At 39.3% G+C, this 22,652-nt stretch overlaps 1 protein-coding gene across 1 annotated transcript in view; it reads right to left on the reverse strand.

The window, feature by feature from the left end:
* Nucleotides 1–22,652, reverse strand: part of LOC132835936 (CUB and sushi domain-containing protein 1-like) — a 2,426,762-nt gene that overhangs the window by 993,289 nt on the left and 1,410,821 nt on the right. The window lies entirely within an intron of this gene.

Here is a 22,652-nt window from a genome sequence, read left to right on the forward strand (position 1 = left end):
GAAACTTCACAAAACCGACATTTAGCAAAAGAAACTAAGATTCAGCCCTTGATCACTCAAGGCAGGTTTCATTCTGGGCTCTGACTTGTGCGGTGTTACCTCTGGATGGGATCAGAAGACTGGCTAGAATGTAATGCAGGAGAAAGTGTGAGGACTGCAGATGCTGGAGATCAGAGCTGAAAATGTGTTGCTGGAAAAGTGCAGCAGGTCAGGCAGCATCCAAGGAGCAGGAGAATCGACGTTTCGGGCATGAGCCCTTCTTCAGGAATGAGGAAAGTGTACCAAGCAGGCTAAGATAAAAGGAGGGACTTGGAGGAGGGGCGTTGGAAATGTGATAGGTGGAAGGAGGTTAAGGTGAGGGTGATAGGCCGGAGTGGGGGGTGGGCGCGAAGAGGCCTGGAAGAAGATTGCAGGTTAGGAAGATAGTGCTGAGTTCGAGGGTTGGGACTGAGATAAGGTGGGGGGAGGGGAAATGAGGAAACTGGAGAAATCTGAGTTCATCCCTTGTGGTTGGAGGGTTCCAAGGCAGAAGATGAGGCGCTCTTCTTCCAGCAGTCGTGTTGCTATGGTCTGGCGATGAAGGAGTCCAAAGACCTGCATGTCCTTGGTGGAGTGGGAGGGGGAGTTGAAGTGTTGAGCCACGGGGTGGTTCAGTTGGTTGGTCCGGGTGTCCCAGAGGTGTTCTCTGAAACATTCCGCAAGTAGGCTGCCTGTCTCCCCAATATAGAGATGGCCACCTCGGGTGCAGCGGATGTAGTAAATGATGTGTGTAGAGGTGCAGGTGAATTTGTGGTGGATATGGAAGGATCCCTTGGGGCCTTGGAGGGAAGTAAGAGGGGAGGTGTGGGTGCAAGTTTTGCATTTCTTGCGGTTGCAGGGGAAGGTGCCAGGAGTGGAGGTTGGGTTGGTGGGGGGTGTGGACCTGACGAGGGAGTCATGGATGGAGTGGTCTTTTTGGAACGCTGATAGGGGAGGGGAGGGAAATATATCTCTGGTCGTGGAGTCCGTTTGGAGGTGGTGGAAATGACGACGGATGATACGATGTAAATGGAGGTTGGTGGGGGGGTAGGTGAGGACCAGTGGGGTTTTGTCCTGGTGGCGATTGGCAGGACTCAAGGGCGGAGGAGCGGGAAGTGGAGGAGATGCGGTGGAGAGCATCGTCAATCATATCTGGGGGGATCTTGTGGTCTATGAAGAAGGGGGCCATCTGGGTAGTTTGGTATTGGAACTGGTCCTCCTGGGAGCAGATGTGGTGGAGATGAAGGAATTGGGAATATGGGATGGTGTTTTTACAGGGGGCAGGGTGGGAAGAGGTGTGGTCTAGGTAGCTTGGGAGTCGGTTGGTTTATAGTAAATGTCCGTGTTGATTCGGTCGCCTGAGATAGAAATGGAGAGGTCTAGGAAGGTGAGGTAGTAGTCTGAAATGGTCCAGGTAAATTTGAGGTCAGGGTGGAAGGTGTTGGTAAAGTGGATGAACTGTTCAACCTCCTCGTGGGAGCACGAGGCAGTGCCGATACAGTCATCGATGTAGCGGAGGAAAAGGTGGGGGATGGTGCTAGTGTAGCTGCGGAAGATAGACTGTTCCACATATCCTATGAAGAGGCAGGCATAGCTGGGGCCCATGCGGGTGCCTATGGCTACTCCTTTGGTTTGGAGGAAGTGGAAGGATTGGAAAGAGAATGTAATGCAGCCAGCAGGTATAGATGTCAACTGAGAGTAATCAGTTGAAGATTCTGATGAATTGCACAATACAGTCCCATACAACAGGTCAGTTACAACAGGTCAGAATTCACTTAACCTAACATAAACGATCGGATAGGCTAACTAGTACTTTTGTTTTGATTTTTACTGGAATCTTTGGTGGTTAACCCCGAACCCTGTTCTTCCCATTGGCCCCATTATTTCTATTGCATGATTTTCTATAACATGGCGTTGCACAGGAATGCAACTATGGCATTGTAGGAGAACTACCTGGACGAGCAGATAAGATTGTATCAGTGCAGTGGGATGCATAGAAGGCTGAAATAGCAAGAGTTTGAGGCAAGTATGTTGCTGTAGAGAAAAGGGGTTGAGCCAAGATCAGAAAACCCTGGAGGGCAAGGCACATAAAGGTCAGGATTAAGAAAAAAAGTAGAAGCTTACAACTGATACTGAGGCCTCAATAAAGCCGAGCAGTGTGAGAAGTGTAGGGAGTTAACTAATGAGAAATTAATGAAATTTAGGTGAATTGATGAGAAAGCATTGGTGGGTAGAATAAATAAAGCAAAACAGTTGAGTTTTCCTTTGAGTGTATTAACAGCAAGGAAAAGAAATGGGCCCATTAGAGACTTTGGAAGTATTATTTCTATGGGTCCAGAAGGTATTGACACTGTCCTCATTGAATACTTTACGTGTCAATGTTCAGGTGGAAAAGGATGACCCAAATGAAGGATGCTGAAATATTAAAAGGAATTAACAGAGAGAGAGAAGAGAGAGAGAGAGAGAGGAGCTGCCAGAAGGTTTATCAGACTTAAAAGTAGATAAATCAACAAATCCAAATGAGCTGAATCCCAAACTGTTGAAGGAGGCAAGAAAGGAGATATCAGGGCATCTAACAATAATTTTCAGATTCAATCTGGCCATAGGATGGCAGGAAGAGAGAGCCTGGAAAAGTACAGGCCAGTAACTCTAAGCTTGGTGGTGGGGAAGTTGGTCATTGACTTCAGGAAGCAAAGTGAAGGGCATACCCCTGTATACATTAATGGTGATTAGGTGGGGATGGCCAAAAGCATCAAGTTTATAAAAGCCATGATCAAAGGCTGTCCTGGTCCACCCCCATTGACGTGATGTTCAAGAAAGCACAACAATGTCTCTGCTTCTGCAGAAGGCCAAGATGTTTGGTGTGTCCATAAACATTCTTCCCAATTTTTACCGATGCATAATGAAAAGCATTCTATCTGGATGCATCACTGCTTGGTCAGGTAACTGCTCTGGTACCTGTTCTTAACCATAAGAAATTACAGAGAGTTGTGAACGCAGCCCAGTCCATCACACAAGCCAATCTTCCATCCATTGACTCCATCTACACTTCTCACTGCCTCAGGAAGGCAGTCAACATAATCAAGCTCGCCTCCCACCCCAGTTTTATTCTCTTCCAACCTTTTCCAATGGGCAGAAGATACAAAAGTTTAAACACACGTGCCAACGGATTCAAGAACATTTGCTTCCCCACAATTATTAGATTTCTGTATGGACTTTTCAAGTTTTAAATTTAATGTTGCTCTGCTCTCCATGCACCTTCTCCGCAGCCCTAACGTTGTATTGTTCACTATTCTATTATGCTTATTTACTTTGTATGATCCACCAGTACTGCAGGAAAAACATAGTTTTTCATTATACCTAGGTACATGTGGCAATAATTAAATAAAAAAATCAAATCAAAGCCATCAGGAAGAGTTGAGAATTACAGAATGTATTTGCACTTGGAAAGATAAATATTAACCAGTGCTAGTTGACATGAATTAGTTAAACGAATGTCATGTTTGACAAATTTGATCAAATGTTTTGATGAGTTAACCAGGAGTATTCATTCTGCTAGCTGTAGGCATCATGATAGCTCACAAATCTACTACCATACTAAAATAACTACTGATGAATTTAAAAGACCCAATATCCACAGCCAGCAGATCACACATAATATACAAAATATCCTGCAAGGACTGTAACAAATATTACATTAGACAAACTAGCAGGAAACTAGCCACCAGGATACATGAGCATGACCTGACCATTAGTATCCATGCACACAGCCGAAGAGGGACACCAGTTCGACTGGGACAATGCATTCACCCTGGAACAGATCAAATCAAGGCTTACATGGGAATTCCTAGAGACCAGGCATTCAAACCAGAATTCCATGAACAAACATGTAAATTCGATTTGGATGCAACTTACCAACCTCACAGAAACAGAACTGAAAATGACATCACCCACCACGACAAACCAAGACACATAAATAACAAGTGGGACAGAACAACACTTCGTCACAGGCTCACTGATGATGTACTCAGCATGTGACAAAATGTCTGAAAACAAACCCACCAGCTCAGTGAACAAACGAACAACCTGAGCTACAAATCTTCTCCAAACTCTTGTCCTGTTATCTAAGAATGTCGATACAGACATGAGCGCAATACAAAATAGCAGAATACATCTACAAAGCATGAGTCATACTTCAGTGGATCAATGACGTACTTCTACTCTATGTTGAGTTAGAATTGTCAGCTGGATCTGTCAATTGGAAAGAACACTCTCTTTCTTTTTGGAGACCCCATGCGCAGAGAATTAACAATTTGCCACATGTTCAGTTTCTAAACTGCTTTCATCCACACAATGAGCATTCTATTTCCACCATAAACTCTGTAAAGGTATTAAGATCGATAAATACACTTTGGGTACGGAAGTAAAAATAACAGCATGAGCTAAATCTCCAAATGAAGCTCTTTCTAATGGGTTAAATGAATGCTTGCAATTACAGCAGTTCAGAAATATCAGTTTCCAACTCGTGAAAACACAGTTAATGAGCAGGTTAGGAGGGGTGAATCAACTCCTGTCGTTTCAAACTCCGAGGTTGATTATGATAAAGATTTTGTATTCTTCTGAGCACAAAACGAAGCTGCTGTAAAATTATGAGGAACCTACTCGTTCACCATAAATTACAAAGAGCCTTCTCTGAAAGAGAGAAAGAGAAATTTCATCATCTGTTGAGAAAAATACCGACATTGTGTCAAACATATATATATATATATATATATACACATACACACACACATAGGTACAAAGTTGGAATGCTACAGTGTCCAGTTCAAAAGCAAAGACAAAAGGAATATACTGTTCAAAGTCCTGAGGTTGTCTTTGATGCATGCAATTTTAACCTGAGACCATATTTGTTTCAGTTATGGCTTGTATCCTCGGCAATAATGAATATTTCAGTGGCCCTTTGAGATCTTAGTGTGCTGATGTTTCTATTTAAGCAGTTTTAAAGTCTCCAGGTACTTGACTTTCTTCACAGACTGAGTGAAATAACTTTCTCCAGTTTACACAAGTCACATATCCATCTCCTCTGCTCTGTCAAAATTGCTCCTTGGAATAAAACATTCCAGTGTTTTAATTTCTTGTTTCCAGCATGATAATTGTGAGATATGTCTTTCATCTTGAATATTCAAAAATTAAGTTGATCAAAATCAAGGTAGGAAATGAGAGTTTCTTCATGCCTGACTGGGTGGACTAATTTCACAGTATTTTGATAAGAATAATAATTTCAGTTCAGATTAGTTCAATTAATTCACATTGACTGAAAAAAGACCACAGTAATTAATTGACCAGACAGGTGGGATCAATGAGTTTTTTTCTCCCTTTTGAAAGCTAGTTTGGCTGTGAGGATCTCAGACATTAAAATCAAATGATGGAATTTGAAAATCAATACTCCAGCTTTATTTATCATGAAAATATATATTGACACAGTAAGGTAAAGTTTATTTTTAAATGCAGAGGGCTGACAAATTTGTCATTCAACTCCACAGTGAATGATAAAAAATATATCGGTATATTTGAGGGATTATAAATCTGCAACTGTAATGAAATTTTGCAAATGTTCTTTGTTCTTGCAGATTGTAGTACAGTGTAAAATTTAAAATTTTCTGGTTCTTTATTAGGTCGCTGCTTTGTTCATTTACTGTTTAATTCCTGTTCATTAACTCACAAAGTTAAATTGTTAGTTAAACCCTGAATTGTTTGAATCAGATTTGATTAATTGGATCACAACTGACCATACCAACCAGCAATAGGCCACGGCAGACAATTAGTGGTATTAGAGAAATCTTCAGATTTCTGCTCAGTGTATAGTAAATGCTGTGGAAATGAATCCCTAAATGCAACACGATTCAACAACATGATATTTTAAAGGTATCTTATCTCAACAGTTAGAAATTCTATGAATTCTTGTCAACAATGTGAGGGTAGCAATTATTGATAGAGACAAGTACTGTTTTCCATTGCAGAGCATCACATATGCAGTGTGTCACCTGATGCCACTGGCGAGTGGTTTAATTGTCTTGTATGGTCAGGTTAAAAAAAGGTTCTGTCTGTTGATGTCAAACCAACATTGGCAGCAGCCAATGAGGGAAGATGTAGTTTTGTCATCTCTCCCTCACAACAGATTTAAAGTCTCTACAATACAGAACAAGACCATTTGGCCCATCAAGTCTACACTGACCTTCCAAAGAGCATTCCACCCTATCTCCATTACCCTGCATTTCTCATGGCTAATCAATGTAGCCTGCACATTCCTGGACACCAGACGGCAATTTAGCCTGGTCAATCACCCAACCTGTGCATCGTTAGACTGTGGAAGGAAACTTGAGCACCCAAGAGAAACTCACACAGACACAGGCACAATGTGCAAACTCCACACAGACAATCACTCAAGACTGGAATTGAACCTGGATCTCTTGTGCTGTGAGGTTGTAGTAGTAACTGCTGAGTCACTGTGCTGTCCAAGTTGGCTAGGTTTCTTCAGGAGGTACTGATAGGTAAGAACAGGCGGATACCAGCAGCTGTATTCCATAAAAAAGATTTATAAAACATACCTGTAGTGTTTGAGAATGACTTCTAAGTGGTTAGTTTAAGCAACCTCACCCCTTTATGTCCAAAATTGACCTTGGTTTCAATATATTGAGACCTTGCTTGCTTTGGATGGAAATGACAGCCATTATGAGGCCTCCCCAAAAATCACATTCTTCAGGTCTCAGACAGAAGTTGAGCAATAAGCCTTTCAAATGTTTATCTCATTAGTGTTCTGTTTATGCTGAACAACATTGGTAGCAACAACCAAAGGACGGAGAGGATGACTGATTGTCAAGCAACCTGATCCAAGAGAAAAAAAGGAAACAAAAAATACTTTAAAAATGTGGGGAAACAAACAATTGCCTCTGGTACAGTATGTCTTGACAGCAAAGGTGAATACTTTGGTATCATTACCTCTTGGCAACAATGATCAAGGCGAATACAATAAAGAATCCAATTTCAATGCTTGTACAAAAACTAAAATACCATCACCTGATGAAGGAGCTTCGCTCTGAAAGCTCGTGTGCTTCCAATTAAACCTGTTGGATTATAACATGGTGTTGTGTGATTTTTTTAACTAAAATACCATTGTGTTTCATCTGATGTAAAAGGTGTATAACATATCATTAGCAGCACTTTGGTTTACTTCACTGTTTTGGATCTGGCTTTTGGACTGACTGCTCCTTTACCATAACTATATTTCCCTCCTGTTACAATGTGGTTTGATACATCAGCAGCGGTCAGGGTTTGTCACTTCCATCTCCTTACATTGTAGTCTATGAAATAAAAAGTGCATAAATAAAATTCTGACTAGAAGTGACTAATTTCTTTTTTCTCTCATGCTTCTGGTATAGTAATGCAGCTCACAGAAAGCACCTGAAGATAAAATACGAGTTTTTTTTTGTCCTCTGCAGCGTATCAGACAGAAGCATTTAGCACTAAGATCAGGCTAGCTGTGCTGTGAAATCAGTTCTATTGACACTTCAAAGTTGCTTCACCAGTATTGCTCAATGTTAAACACTTATTGCTGTACTGTACATGCAAAGACTTAAAAAAGAAGAATGGACAGAACATAATTAAGCTGATTGGCCGGCCTCTATTTAATAGATATCGATCCCACAAATCTGCTTTCTCACCATGACCTCGTAATATCTTCTCTCTGCAGAAGTGGGGAATGTTGTTGAAAAAAGACACCTTGGAGTGTGGGATCAGAGTTTCTTGAAAGTGGAGTCACAGGTAGACAGGGTAGTGAAGAAGGCATTGGGTATGCTTGCCTTTATTGGTCAGAGCATTGAGTATAGAAGTTGGGAGGTCATATTGCAGCTGTACAAGACATTGGTTAGGCTACTGTTGGAATACTGTGTGCAATTCTGGTCTCCTTGCTAATGGAACGATTCTGTGAAACCTGAAAGGATTCAGAAAAGATTTACAAGGATGTTGCCAGGGTTTGAAGGCTTGAGCAATAGGGGGAGGCTGAATAAGTGGGGGTTATTTTCCCTGGATTATCAGGGTGATGTTAAAGAGGTTTATAAAATCATGAGGGGGATGGATAGGCTGAATCGACAAAGTCTTTTCCATGGGGTGGGGGAGTCCAAAACTAAAGGGCACAAGTTTAATGTGAGAGGGGAAAAATTTTAAAAGGAACCTAAGTGGCAACTTTTTCATGCAGAGGATGGTGCATGTTTGGAATGAGCAGCCAGAGAAAATGGTGGAGGCTGGTACAATTGCAACATTTAAAAGACATCTGGGTAGGTATATAAATCAGAAGGGGTTAGAGGGATATGGACCAAATGCTGGCAAATGGAACTAGAATAATTTAGGGTATCTGGTCAGCATGGACAAGTTGGACTGAAGGGTCTGTTTCCATGTTCTACAGACTCTATGATTCTAAGTGGGCTTTGCACTCAAGTATATGGTTTAACTTCTGGTTTTACCCAAGAACAGAGAAGAAGGTTATACAAAAGTTAAATAAGGTGCTGATGAAGTGCCATGCTACTGTGACATTAAACTAACCCTTCTTGAGAAAACATATCTAACCTCCTGCACATGCGAGCATTCACTGTAACTTGTGGTTTCTTGGGAGGAGGGGTAGGTATTTCTGAATGAACAAGTAGAAAATATCCTGACTAGCCTGTCAAGATGGATTGGATTATCAATCTACATGCAGCCAGCCAAACACCGTTCAGCTATCAGTCTTTACGTTTGTAGACTTACATTGCATTCTCTAAAGATGCTGATAAAATGTAGTTGTTAAGTTTGGTCTTAATGTCCCAGACGTAGAAAGGTTGTTCTTGGCCAACCTAAAAAGCTGTAATTGGAGTTGGAACTGGTACCAACACTTTGGAATAAACACAACACTGTATAAGTAAAGTCATTCAATTCTTCAAAATTTGCAGAACACCAAGTTATAATTAGGAATGAGCAGATGGCCTAGTATTTCAGTTCTGTTATTAAGGTACGGATAAAAAGGTACATATCCAGCTCCTGACTGAGTTAGATCATGTTCAATCTTTACGCGAACATTTTAAAGTTTGCTCTGAAGTGATATGTTACGTATAGAACTGAAATTTCAGAAGTTCTATGAAACTCCCCAAAAGGTACGGTCACCTGTATGCAAGACTCTTTAAAAAAAAATGAAAAATAAGCTGGACCAAAGATTTTTGTTTCAAGTTACTTTGTATTGTTTTCGACTGAGCATCAGAATCAGCAGTGAATCATTTGCATTTTGTTGCAAGATCTCCCTGAATTGAGTTCACTGATCCTCAGGAACATTCATTTGATATTACTGGGGTTGCATTTCCTCCAGAATGTGTCCCTTTTGTGTACAATTTAGAGTTTTGCTTCAAGGAAAATGAAATTTCCTTCCCAACTGTGAATTATCGATGCTGTGTGCAATCAGAAGAGGGAGGAAGCAGAGTGGTAGTAGGACTGGCTGAGAACTAAGAATTAGCCACCACTTCCTTTGTCAGATTGCCCAAAGAGCTCTCCTACATTTTACAACATCAGTATTGGCTCAGTGGTAGCACACTTCCCTCCAATTAAGCAGATTGTGGTTTTGAGTGTTACTCAAGAGGCATGAGTTTACAATCTAGGCTGGTTTACAACTGAAGAAGTGCTGCACAGTCAAGTGCATCACTTTTTGGATGCGATAATAAAATGAGCCAAGAGTTATAATATCACCCAATGGAATTTGCTAGAGGCACCATTTGGATTTTAATTGTTCCTGCAGGAAAACAATGAAAGAAAGCTGATGTGGATTGATACAAGGCCAGTAAAGGAAATTATGTCATATTGAAAGTTTAGATCTGTGTGTACTTTCTGCAACTTTTTCCATTATTGATTCTCATGCCTAGATCCAGAACTGAACCAATACCTGGCAATGAGTTGGGGTGTAATTACCCTAATCTGCCTGTAGTGATGCTGCAATTTACACAAAGCAGTTTGAATAATAAATATAGATCAAGGTAATTATGACGGAAAGTGAGAGGCTTGGACTTTGTAAGGGTGAAAGATATGTTAACATAGATTACATATTTATATCTTTACTACATGTATTTGCATTAATATTTATCAACCGTTTCTATTCATCACTGGAGAAATGAGGCCACATACTGTAATAATGAAGCAGGGGACAGAGAAAGAAGTGCTCCTCAGTTGTACTGGGATTGTTCTTTGGCATTTAAAAACTTAGAGGTGAAAGCTTTTCAAACAATGTGTTTAACCTGACCACAGGGCTGTCTTATGCCAGTTAATTTCACAGGCATTTGATGCAAATCCCATTTCAAAGGTGTGAAGATGGTAAAATAAGAAAACACCATGCCTGAAATTGGCAGGATATTTAAATGATGGTTTCACAGTGGAACCACACTACATGTGCAAAAAAATCCCACATTAATGTCTTAGCCTGCAAGAATAGCAGTTATAGTCTGCATTACATGGACAAAGATGACCTGAAACATTCAATCAGTTAAAAATTACAATATTGAAGCAGTGTGATCATCTCTATAGGGTGCTTTCATCAACATTTAAGCTGCTCAAGAATTGACAGGAAAACATTTCCACATTGAGAAAGTATGAGCTGTAGAGGTACCATGTCTACTTTGCACCTGCATGAAAGTTGTTAGCTTTCTTGACATTGTTCTTGATTATTTTTATCTCTTGCTATCCACAAACATTAACTGGGGTGGATGTCATGACATCTCAGCTGTTATTGACCTGCTCTACCTGCACTCTTCCCAACTTGAGAATGTTAGATTCTAAATAGTTGCGCTTCAAAAAAACCCATTTCTTTTTAGATTAGATTCCCTACAGTGTGGGAACAGGCCCTTTGGTCCGACAAGTCCACACTAGCCCTCCGAAGAGTAACCCCCCAGACCCATTTCCCTCTGATTAATGGGCAATTCAGCATGGCCAATTCACCTGATCTGTACATCTTTGGACTGTGGGAGGAAACCCACGCAGGCACAGGGAGAATGTGCAAACTTCACACAGACAATTACCCAATGCTGGAATTGAACCTGAGTACCTGGTGCTGTGAGGCAGCAGTGCTAGCCACTGAGCCACTGTGCTGCACAAGTTCGAAGAAGAAACTGAGCAAGGCTTTCAAGGTTACTTAACTGATATTCCTACTTGGATAGAAGGCCCAAGTGATTCAAGCTACCTATGGAAATTGACCCATTGTAGAAATTGGATTATGGAGTTTCCTGAAATATCACTGAATATCTCAGATAAGTGTATCTGTCTGCCAGGCTTTAGGAGAGAAAACAGCTGGAGAACATAATTCTCCCTGGGCTTATTATACAATAACGAGGATGAACATTTGTGCTTGATTTTGAAAAAAAAGATTTGTGAGGTGTTGGAGTGAGGCTGGGAAAATTCACCAGAGTTTCCAAAATACACATCCTGAAAGACGGCAGCTAAGAAAGTGAAAGATTGGAATTAATCATTCAGACGTTATGAAAAATTCTAGACTAAATCTGAGCGACATTACAGCCTACTTAACTGACAGTATTGGATATATTGGATCATTGTTTCTTTAGCTGTGTTCAAGGTTCTATTCTGTAGTTGACACAATAAATTACCTCCTGAAAAAGTGTTCAGTCAAAAATGCTTTTTAATTTGGTTTTACATCAGTCTTAAAAGGTAATTGTGTTATCCATTAGCAACAAGTCATTTTTTTAAAACCAAATTCAACAGTGTCTACAGGGATTATCATAATATGCTGATTAGTTGAGGTTAAAATATAGATGTGACAACTTCCCATCTTACCACAGAGGGTACCCGTGATTGTCCGTACTCATTATGTCCTATTGCTGAGTCAATCTTTTGATCAGATCAAATGTTATCATTCAGTTGCATAAGCTTCAACTTTTACAATCGGTCTCTCATGAAGGACCTGACCTGATGCCATCAGAAAGTCTATATAAGTTACATTCATGGATATTCCCTTGTCTATTCCTCTAGTTCCCTCTTTAAAAATTATATTGACATTGCCAAGCATGATCTCCCTTTTAAAAGCTCACATACACAATGGATAATCATTGACATGAAAAGTTAACACGGTTTCACAAACCTGCTGAGCATTTCCAGCATATTTGGTTTATGTTTCTCCAAATATTGTCATCCTTGTAAGTTCCTTAAATACATATTATTACAAGAAGCTTCTGATCTTGGTGCTGGTTCTGCTTTCAGATTAATGTATGATTGAACTACTTCTCCCAGTACTCAAATTATTCCAGTTCGATCACTTACTGTTGCTATGAAGTTTGAATCCCTACTGCAGTTACCAGTGTAATTAAAACCATATCTTTCTGTTAACAACCAAGACATTTAATAATAACTTTAAAATCAACTTCTTTTGGATGTGTTACGTAAACCAAAAAAGTACAAATAGAATGCCACTTTGTTGTCTCCACGACAAGTGAAGACATATAGTTAGCACAGTTAAAGGGCAAGAAACTGTCTTTCAGAAAGATTATAAGTGAGGTTATGCTCCTCTGATGCCTTGTTAATTTGAAAAAGCTGTGCATTTTTCTGCAAAGAAAGACATTGCGTGGAAATGGTTTTGTTTAGCAATAATCAATACAAATGCAAGAAAAAGTTTTTTTAGAGAAAAAGGGTGAGGATTGCTTGGCAGGTTGACTATGATTGTCCAAAACATTGCCATAGAAAAATACGTGAGGCCAATGCTGATGATGAGTCTACAACTGAGTAACCATTGTTGACTAATTCTGTTTCCACACATAAACTAAAAGTCAATGTAAGATAATTATTTCACCTTTTTAATGCCTCTCATTGTCATTTGCTGGAAGTGATACATATATATTTGATTTTTTGATTTAGGTTTTATTGTCATGTGTACTCAAGACCATTGACATGATAATCAATGGAAAGCACATTGAAAAGTGTATAACATCGCCATATAAGGTGCCATTTTCAGTCCCAAGGTACCTGGGTACAAGAAACTTAGATACAAAATAGTAAGAGCAATAGATTTAAAAAGTTAGGCATTATTTTAGAGAATAAGTAGAAAAGTAAAGAAATAAGGTATTGGTTAACATTAAAGTCCATCTAAGTTTAAACAAGGAAAATAAAGGAATGGCAGTTCAACATACATATGCAGCAAATGTTTTCGGCAAACCCAATGAATACATTCAGAATTTATATGCTTTATGAATTACTCTAAAGAATTGGGACTCTATAGTTTCCTGGTCGTTTCTCCATTGCACTACCTCAAACAGTCAATCTGCATCCCTTCCCAGGCAGTGCAATCCAGACCCTACAATGCTCTGGATGAAATAATTTTTCCTCAAATCCCATCTAAACCTCCTACGTTTCACTTTAACATTATGTCCCCTTGTTACTGACCCTTCAACTAAGGTGAGCCACCATTTAACATTCCATGTCCATGGACTACAACTTGTCTGTGCCCCTCAATATGATACATCTCTATTCGGTCCACATTCAACTTTGTCTGCTCCACAGAAAACAACCTGAGCTTATTCAGTCCCTCTTAATAGCTGAAATCCTTTGTCCCAGACAACATGCTGGTGAAAGTCCTGTGCACTTCTTCAACTGCACTCACCTCCTTCCTGTAGTGTGGTGATCAAAACTGCACACACTACTTTAGCTGTGGCCTAACCATTTTACTACACAAGATCAAACAAAGCAAACTCTAAATACTGTTTTACGTTCTCCTGTATGTAAAACCTAAAGTCAATATTAATAAATAGGTATGAGTGAACAGTCAAATTGAAGCTGAATATGAATAATAAATTACACATGAAATTGATGCTTCAATCAGGACAGATGTTGTGAATTAGCTCAGTAGTCTAAACCAATCCTACAGGTCAAAAAACTCAGTTGAGATTCTTCAAAGATTTATTTTCTTTTACAAAAAAAAAATTCAGCTCCTCTCCTTCTCAGAAATATTGTGATCCCCATGCACCACGATTGCCATGGGTATGGTCTTCACGAAAATAAAATGGGTGAGAATCTCCTCTAATAGAGGTCTTCTGATATCCTCTTCAAGAAACTGAAGCAGGCATGTGTTCATTCCCTGCATCCTGCCTCTTTCTTCATTTGCTTGCCTGTACTTCACCACTAAAAGGTGAAGTTACTTTAAGTCACCATAGTCCCACAGGATTCCTCTCTTACTGGAGACAGATGCCTGGTGGTGGTTTAACCTGAGGGTCACCCCACCTCTAGTAAAAAGAGAGGTTGAAAACAAGAGTCCTTTAAGGTCACCTCAGTCAGTACAGAAATTGAACCTATGCTGTTAGCATCATTCTGAATTACAAGCTCACCATTTTGCCAACTGAGCTAAACAATCCAAGTTGACTAAGTCACTGGGCCCGTTTATTTCAACTTTTAAGCGTCGATGTCTCAGAATCCCTTCTGAGAGCCTCAACCAGTTTCACTTCAGTTTTGGTTTCCTGAAAACCAGGAATTTTTTTTATTAATAGACTATTTTTTCTTTCCATTTTCACTTTCCAGTCTTGCTTTTTTTCTTTTTGATCTCCTTTTTCATTAAGGGACCCCACCCTGAACCCACCCACCTGACCCCAAACAAAAACAGGCTTGACATTCCAAAAGTTCCAAGACAGTACATTTAGGAAGCCCATTACAAACTTGAAAGTCAGTCACAGATAAATTTCAGGGGAATTTTCATCAACGGTGAACAGCTACATATTCTTTATTTATGGGTTGAAGGCCAACTGCTCTCTTTGTTTCTTTGTTTAAATGACATAATGAACAAAGAATATGTTTTTTTTTCATTTTCTTTCTGCAATGAAACCCCTGTCTGACAAAATGGATACATGTCTTTCTTTGCCTTCTGTTTAAAATGTAGGTTTATTTAATGAATCTGATTAAAAAATATTCAGAAAATATGCTCGGGTAGTGGGTCAATTACAAATGCATCAACTGATGATTAATTAGCAAGCAGATATCAGAAAAATAAATATTGTGGGGTCTTACATCATGCTTCAGTAATCTGATCACCATACATTTTTTAAAGTATTGAAATACTCATTAACACTTGTGAACAAATATCCAACAAAATACTCAGAGGGATTTAACTATCAGTTGTTGCAATCTAAAGATAATTTCTCACACATCAGGTTCAAAACATATCAAATTTCATCACACTAAGTTGTTCATTTAAGCAGCAAAATTTTTCTACCATGTATCTCGAATCAATACTGAGAGGGATAATGGGTTGAATCCCCATCTGCGTTCAGAGATGCAGTTTGCAGTATGAATTGTCATTCTTTTATTTGAAAGAGGAAACCCAGTTTTCCTCCATATCATGCCACTTTCCCCTTGTCTTTCTGCAGATCACAAACATCCAAGCTTCAAGTCTTACCCCCACCCCCACTGAAGTCAGGTTTCACACTTTGAAAGGAAAGTGAAAATTGGATTTCCTGTGACATGCCATTCATCTGTTTGTTTTGAAAACCCTTAAAAACCCATGAAAAGAACACTGGACTTGAGAGTTCATGAAGAAAATGGATCCTGCCGAGGATTTGGGAACACTTTGAAAGATAAGGGTAAATTGTTTGCATACCTTCAAATATCATAAGGTGTTATGTTGCAATGTACATGTGTTTTTAATGTAGTGATTCAACTTCAGGATCTACACTTTAATGACTTTAGCCATACATTAACCATCCTTCTATGTTCTTGATATGCAATGAAGAAGGCACCACATTTCTAGGAAAAATGATACAAAATATCCTGGGCAAATGTGAGGAGTGCAGATGCTGGAGATTAGAGTCCAGAGCGTGGTGCTGGAAAAGCACAGCAGGTCAGGCAGCATCTGAGAACAGGTTGCCCGAAATGTTGATTTTCCTACTCCTTGGATGCTGCCTGACCTGTTGTGCTTTTCCAGCACCACACTCTGGATACAAAAGACCCTGTCAGCCCACACTGTCATCTTTTCAATCACCATTTAAATGGTCCTGGGTAATATATTTTAAAAAATTATCTTGACATATATTTTCAAATCAACCTGTTCAGAGATGTCATTAGGCACACCTGGAGCAAGTAGAGCTTGGTCTGAAGTCTCCTGGATCAGACATAGGCAAACTGCAACTGTCATAAGAGCTCCAACATTATTCTTGACAACCAACATGTTTTTAAAAGTCTATTTTAGATTATTTTTTTAAAAAACTTAATCATTTGTCCCATTATATTGATTGACAGGTGTCCTGCTTGGGAACTGAAACAACCAAATCCTGTTCTCATGGCTAAGTTTCATGTTGCAAGTGGATTTCACCACAGTTCTATTCACTGAATGACAGTTTTAAGAATCTGCAATAACTGACAGCCCTTTTTTTTAATAAGCTATTGGGCAAGAACATCTGGAAATTAGTAATAAATGCTGGTCCAGCCAGTGATGGCTACATCCTATGAATGAATAAAATGACGCAAGCTAATAGGATGTTAAGTATTCCAAGCTTTTTCTCACACAATAGAATGTAATTTAATATCATTGTCAGCAACATGGGGTATTTATTAGACCATGAGAGCTTTCTTGCTTCCTATAAGGAATGTAAAATATTTGTATTCCTTTGATATTCTCTGGGGTTTGATGACTGTTCATTATGCATGTAGGTTGAAATGGTTGTGATGAATACATACAGGTGGTGTGGGTCACATATGCAAACTCATGAATTAAGAGAAGTAGGCCATTCAGCCCCTCAAGGTAAAAACAAGGACTGCAGATGCTGGAAACCAGAGTCTAGATTAGAGTGGTGCTGGAAATGCATGGCAGGTCAGGCAGCATCCGAGGACAATCGAGCCTGTTCTGCACAACTATAAGATCTTGGCTGACCTGTTTTGAATTTGCTGATAACTTTTTACTCCCTTGCCTAATAAGAATATATCTACTTCTGATGTAAAATATTCAATGAAGCATGCCGTTCCCCCCTAACCCTCTACCTCAGCTGCAGCACCAACTGAAGCAGAGAGTTACAAAGTCTCTCAGTGGTCTGAGAGAAAACAAAATCTCCTTATCTCTGTCCTAAAAGAGAAATCCCGATTGTCTTAAAACAATGCCCCTTAGTTCTTGACTCCACTGCAAAAAGAAGAATTCTTTCCACTGCCACCTTGTTAAAATCAATAAAGATCTTATATGTTTTATTTGTCAGCCTTCACTCTTTTGAAAGCTGGTGGAAACAAGCCTAGTCTGTCCAACCTTTCTTACATTTTATCAATTGACCAAACCTTTTTTGTAGAAAACCCACTCTGGCAGACATCCAACAATGGAAGATTGCAGATAGTGAAATTGGTAGCCAATAAAAATCGAGAGAAAAGTGGTTAGTCTAACAGTGACTGTATCCCCTTTGTCTACTGACATTTTGAAAAAAAAGTCCTTCAGGGAGGGAAATCTGCCATCCTTACCTAATCTGGCCAACAACCAACTCTGGACTCACAGCAATGTGATTGAATCAAAACTGGCACTTGGGCAATTAGGGATAGCTGGCTGAGTAGAGGAAGCCTTCATCATCAAATGCATGCAAAATAATAATAAAAATTACATCCTTCCTGAAACAAGAAGGCTAAAACTGCGTACAGTATTTGAGATGTGGTCTCTGTCCTTTTGCAATTAAGGACAGCAAGCTGTTAACTTTCTAAATCACTTGTTATACCTACATACTAACTTTTCACTAGAACATCTAAATTCATCTCATCAGGAATTCTGCAGGCATTCTTCTTTTAGGTAATCCTTTGTCTTGCTGCCAAATTGAACAATTTCACATTTTCCCGCAATACAGTCCTTGTGTCCTTTACATATTATAATTTCCTAACTTTGCATCATTTCACAAATTCAACTAACAAAGAAAACTTTGTTTTCTTCATCCAAGTCATTGGTGTGAAGTTAAACAAGATGTGGCCCCTGGGGAACTCCAGTTATCAGATCATTCTCATCAGTAAAGGGCACATTTACTATCTAATCTGCCAGCCATCCAATCTTCTACACATGATTATATATTATCCGTAACCCATGTGCTCCTACTCTGCACAATGATCTTTGATGTGGAACCTTACCAAATGCCTTCTGGAAATTCAATTTTAGCACATTTATAGGCCGACCTTTTATTCACTGCGCATATAACTTTTTCAAAGAATGTCCCACAAATAGGTTAAGCATGGATTTCCCTTTCAAAAAAAACATACTGACTCTTCTCAATTAACTTGAGTTTTTTTTCTAAGTGCCAACCTGTCACCTCCTTAATGATTATTTCTAACACCTCCTCTATAACAGCACAGTCAACAGATGCATAGAACATCTGAGGGAGGGTAGAGGATACAAGATATTGCAGAGAGGGGAAAGTGGTGGCATGGGCAGGCATGGGAGTGAGTGGGCAATGAAAGAATTGAGGTCAGATTCTAATGAACCCACACTCCTCACATACTCCTGGACAGTTTGCAAATTGCACTGAAAACCTGACCTCTAGGAGAAAAAAGAAAAGTGGCACGGTGCATCACTTGTGAGTTGCAGAAGTGTGCAGTCACTATTTCTCACATATTTGGCCCAACACGTACAGATTAATAAATGTTCTTAAATTTATTATCTGATTTATTGGGGTATCATGGTTGCTCAGTGATTAGCACTGCTGCCGCACAGCACCAGGGACCTGGATTCAATTCCAGCCTTGGGTGATGTCTCCATGGAGTTTGCACATTTTCCTTGTGATTGCATGGATTTCCTCTGGTTTTCTTCCACAGTCCAAAGATGTGCAGATTAGGTGGCTTGGCTGTGCCAAATTGCCCATTGTGTCTATGGGTGTGTAAACTATATGGCTTAGCCATGGGGTTAGGGCGGGAGGGGGGGCTCGATCTGAGTGAGATGCTGTTTGGAGGATTGATGCAGACCTGATGGGCTGAATGGCCTCTTTCCACACTGTATGAATTCTGTGAGACCTCCTCACCACCTGTATGGAAAAAAGAATGGTGGATCTATGCGGTTGCATATCACTGTAAATGTTGAAAGGGATTGCTGAACTTGTTTAAGAATTGTCTTTGTTGTCTGATTATTTAAAGTTTAAATTTATCTTTTAAATTTTACATTCATTATTTATAGTAATTTTGATGAACATAGTCACAAACTGGAACTTGTGTTGGAGGCAGGTGCATGCGGTCATTTTAGTTTATAGGTTTCTCAAAATAATGACAATAATGATGTGCATGAATGTAACAATGCACGCAAAAGCTTTACCTTACATCCTGAGATCCATTACTCTGTGATTAAACAATGAGTGCATACAAAATCATTGAAACAGCATCATACTGTAATCACAGGCTTACAATCTAAAAACATTGCTGCAAAGCATTGCAGATTTACAATGCCTAATATTACAATCCATGCCTTTTAATATTTTCATCTTCAACAGCACAGCATTTTGTCTATCCATGTTCTCTGGGGATAAAGTTTGGAAACAATAGCATTTCTTGAAGCAATTGCAAAGACTGTTGAAAGATAATTTGCTTTTTTATTTCCTTGATTTTTCATGGCTGTTCCAGTTTCTATCTTTCAAACATTGCAAATGATTCATGAGACCTGAAAAGCACTGACATTTTTGGTCAGCTTATGTTTCTTTCAATACAGCTGTTTGATTAGTTTTCAGCTGACTCACCAAGTTGCTATAATTACAAAAGTGTACAGAAACTTTCGGAATTGTCTACATTACTGTAACATTAGCCATGAACTAGAACTATAGAGGGTACAAAATATTTTTAAATTATCAATGCCAGCATAATTGGAACCATTAGAAACACAAGTTATCAACACTGTATGTTGAACTAGAAACCACTTTCATAAAACAAGAAAATATTGCTTCAGCTGGCATTTGCCTATTATTCTAAGTAGAAGTACTGTGTAAACATGTAAAAGGAAAGCGGAACAGTAGCAGCACAACCTGTGGAATCCACCACTTAGAAAATTGCATCCTCATTGATGACATTTTCAGCTTCAAGCCATTTTGAATACAAGAGCCTCACTGATCCTCCTTCTTCCAGTCAAAAGACATATCATCACTGGCATTTCTTAGATCTCTATAAAGCCCTGCAGCTTCGAATCAAACGTATGCGATAATTTCCAAACCCATATCAGATAATCATTTTCTGTGGTTTGACAACAATGGGCGATCCATTAAGCAAACAAGGCTTGGTGAAAAATGTGGTGAGATGCAGTCTGCTTATTTGCTTAAGTTCCATTAGAAGGAATCTTCTTTTGAATGTTAATATTGTTCTTCATGAATAATAAAACAGACTTCTCCATATTCAGCACAGTCTTCATTTTTCCAATTTGTTACATTTCTCTTTACATTCTCCAACACAATTCTTTTGACACTAAAACATATTTTCTTTAAAAGTATGGGCTGGATTTTCAGTGCCATGAAGTCTGTGTTCAGAAACAGGCAGGTACTGGTGGCAGTCCTTTATCCTGGAGATGAAGGAGGCAGGGTGCTATTGGGTTTGGGAAACTGAATTGACTTGTGTTCACTGATCCTAGAAGAAATATCCATTATATCAGCAAATCATTACTTAAAGGAATAGTGATGATTAGTGATGATAACTGACAACTTATAGATATCATGGCAAACCAATAACAACTCAGGAATAACTTTATAACACAAGAGTTTGAGCTAAAGTGAGAGGCTGAATAGGCTGGGGCTGTTTTCCCTACAGCATTGAGGAGTGACATAATAGAGATTTATAGAATCATGAGGGGCATGGATAAGATAAATAGACAAGGTCTTTTGCCCACAGCAGGGGCTCTAGAACTAGAAGGCATAGGTTTAGGGTGAAAGGAAAAGATTTAAAAGGGACTGGGGGGCAACTTTTTCACAGAGGGTGGTGCATGAATGGAATGAGCTGTCAAAGGAAGTGGTGGAGGCTGGTTCAATTGCAATATTTAAAAGGTATCTGGATGGTTATATGAATTGGAAGGGTTGAGAGCGAGATGGGCCAAATGCTGACAAATGGGAGTCGATTAATTTATGATTGATCTGTGCATGTTCAGAACAGACAAGTTGGATTGAAGGGTCTATTTCTATGCTGTGCATCTCTATGACTGTACAATTCTATAACATGCTCTAAATTTATCAACTGCACACCCCCCAACCAGTGTCCGTGTATTGCACAGGGAAACAAATCTTTGATGCATTGAGCATCTATTACAAAGAATAAATGATACAATCTAATTAAGTTAGCTCTCCCCAACATTAAACTGTACTATATTTTCTCCTCACCAAAAGAAAAATTCTGGATAGAAAAGCTGCAGAAACAGCTGAAGTGCTAAATAGTTTGTCATCATTCATAGTGAGTGAGCCATCTGGTCCAGATGGGATGCATCCTACAATGCTGAGAGAAGCAAGAGTGACGGTAGCAGATGTTCTGACTGCAATTTTCAATCTTCCTTGCATATGGGAGCAGCTTGAGTGGACTGGAAGATTGCAAATGTTGCACTCCTTGTCGAAAGAAAGGGAACAGGACACACCCAGAGATCACTGTTCTCTTGAAATGATGTTGTTGACCAGCCAGTTTATTATTCAATGTGTGGTACACACTCAGTGCATTTATCATAGAATGAAGTGTTCTTGATATGCACTGGGATGCCATATAGTCATTCATATGTGATGCTTAGCAAAAGCTTTTCAACATCAGGCATTCGTTATAGACCAGCCAGTTTAACATCAGTGGTGGGCAGTACATTACAGATTGTCATTTAGGAGAAAATAGATAACATGACCTACCACGCAAAGGCAGCATGGATTTAACTTGATTGAGTCCCTTCATTAAACAACAGCCATGGCTGATGAAAATAAAGCAGTTCATGTGCATAAAATATTCGATAAAATACCATATACAACTTGCTTAGAACAGAGAACTCAGGATTAAAAGAAGGTTAGTAATTTAGTTGTGTAAATTACATGAAAACAGGGCGGGAGCATTATTTTCTTTAATCTGATAGACAAGAATTATGCAGTATGTTCCCCATAAATTGGTATTTGCACAATTGCCTTTCTTGCAATATATGCAAGTTGTGAACCTAAATATAAGGAATACAGTTTTCAAAATTTGCAGATAATATAACACTTGGCAAAGTAATAAAGAGTGAGGAGGATTGCAGGAGACAACAAGGGGACACAGGCAAGCTTGCAATGTGTGTAGGTATATGGCAAAGACAATTTAATGCAAGTATGAGGAAAATACTGAAAAAAAAATTGCTGGAGATTACAATGGGTCAGGCAGCATCCATAGAGGAAAAGCAAGCTAACGTTTTGAGTCTAGATGATCAGACCTAATGTGAAGTGTGGAGGGGACAGCATTTATGCCATAGCTGCTTGGAGGGGTGGGAGAAAGGATGTTGATAGTTCAGACTAAGTATTGTTCTTTGAGAGGATCAACATGGAAAGGCCAGATCAACTAACAGAAGATGAAAATCCGGTATTGTGAGCAACTTGAGAACTGAGGGCATTGCGATTATTTACAATTCTGTCCTTAGATAATGTTCACACTTCCATATAGCAACAGCGGAT

This window comes from Hemiscyllium ocellatum, chromosome 3, assembly GCF_020745735.1.
Source record: "Hemiscyllium ocellatum isolate sHemOce1 chromosome 3, sHemOce1.pat.X.cur, whole genome shotgun sequence".
Taxonomy (NCBI): Eukaryota; Metazoa; Chordata; class Chondrichthyes; order Orectolobiformes; family Hemiscylliidae; genus Hemiscyllium; species Hemiscyllium ocellatum.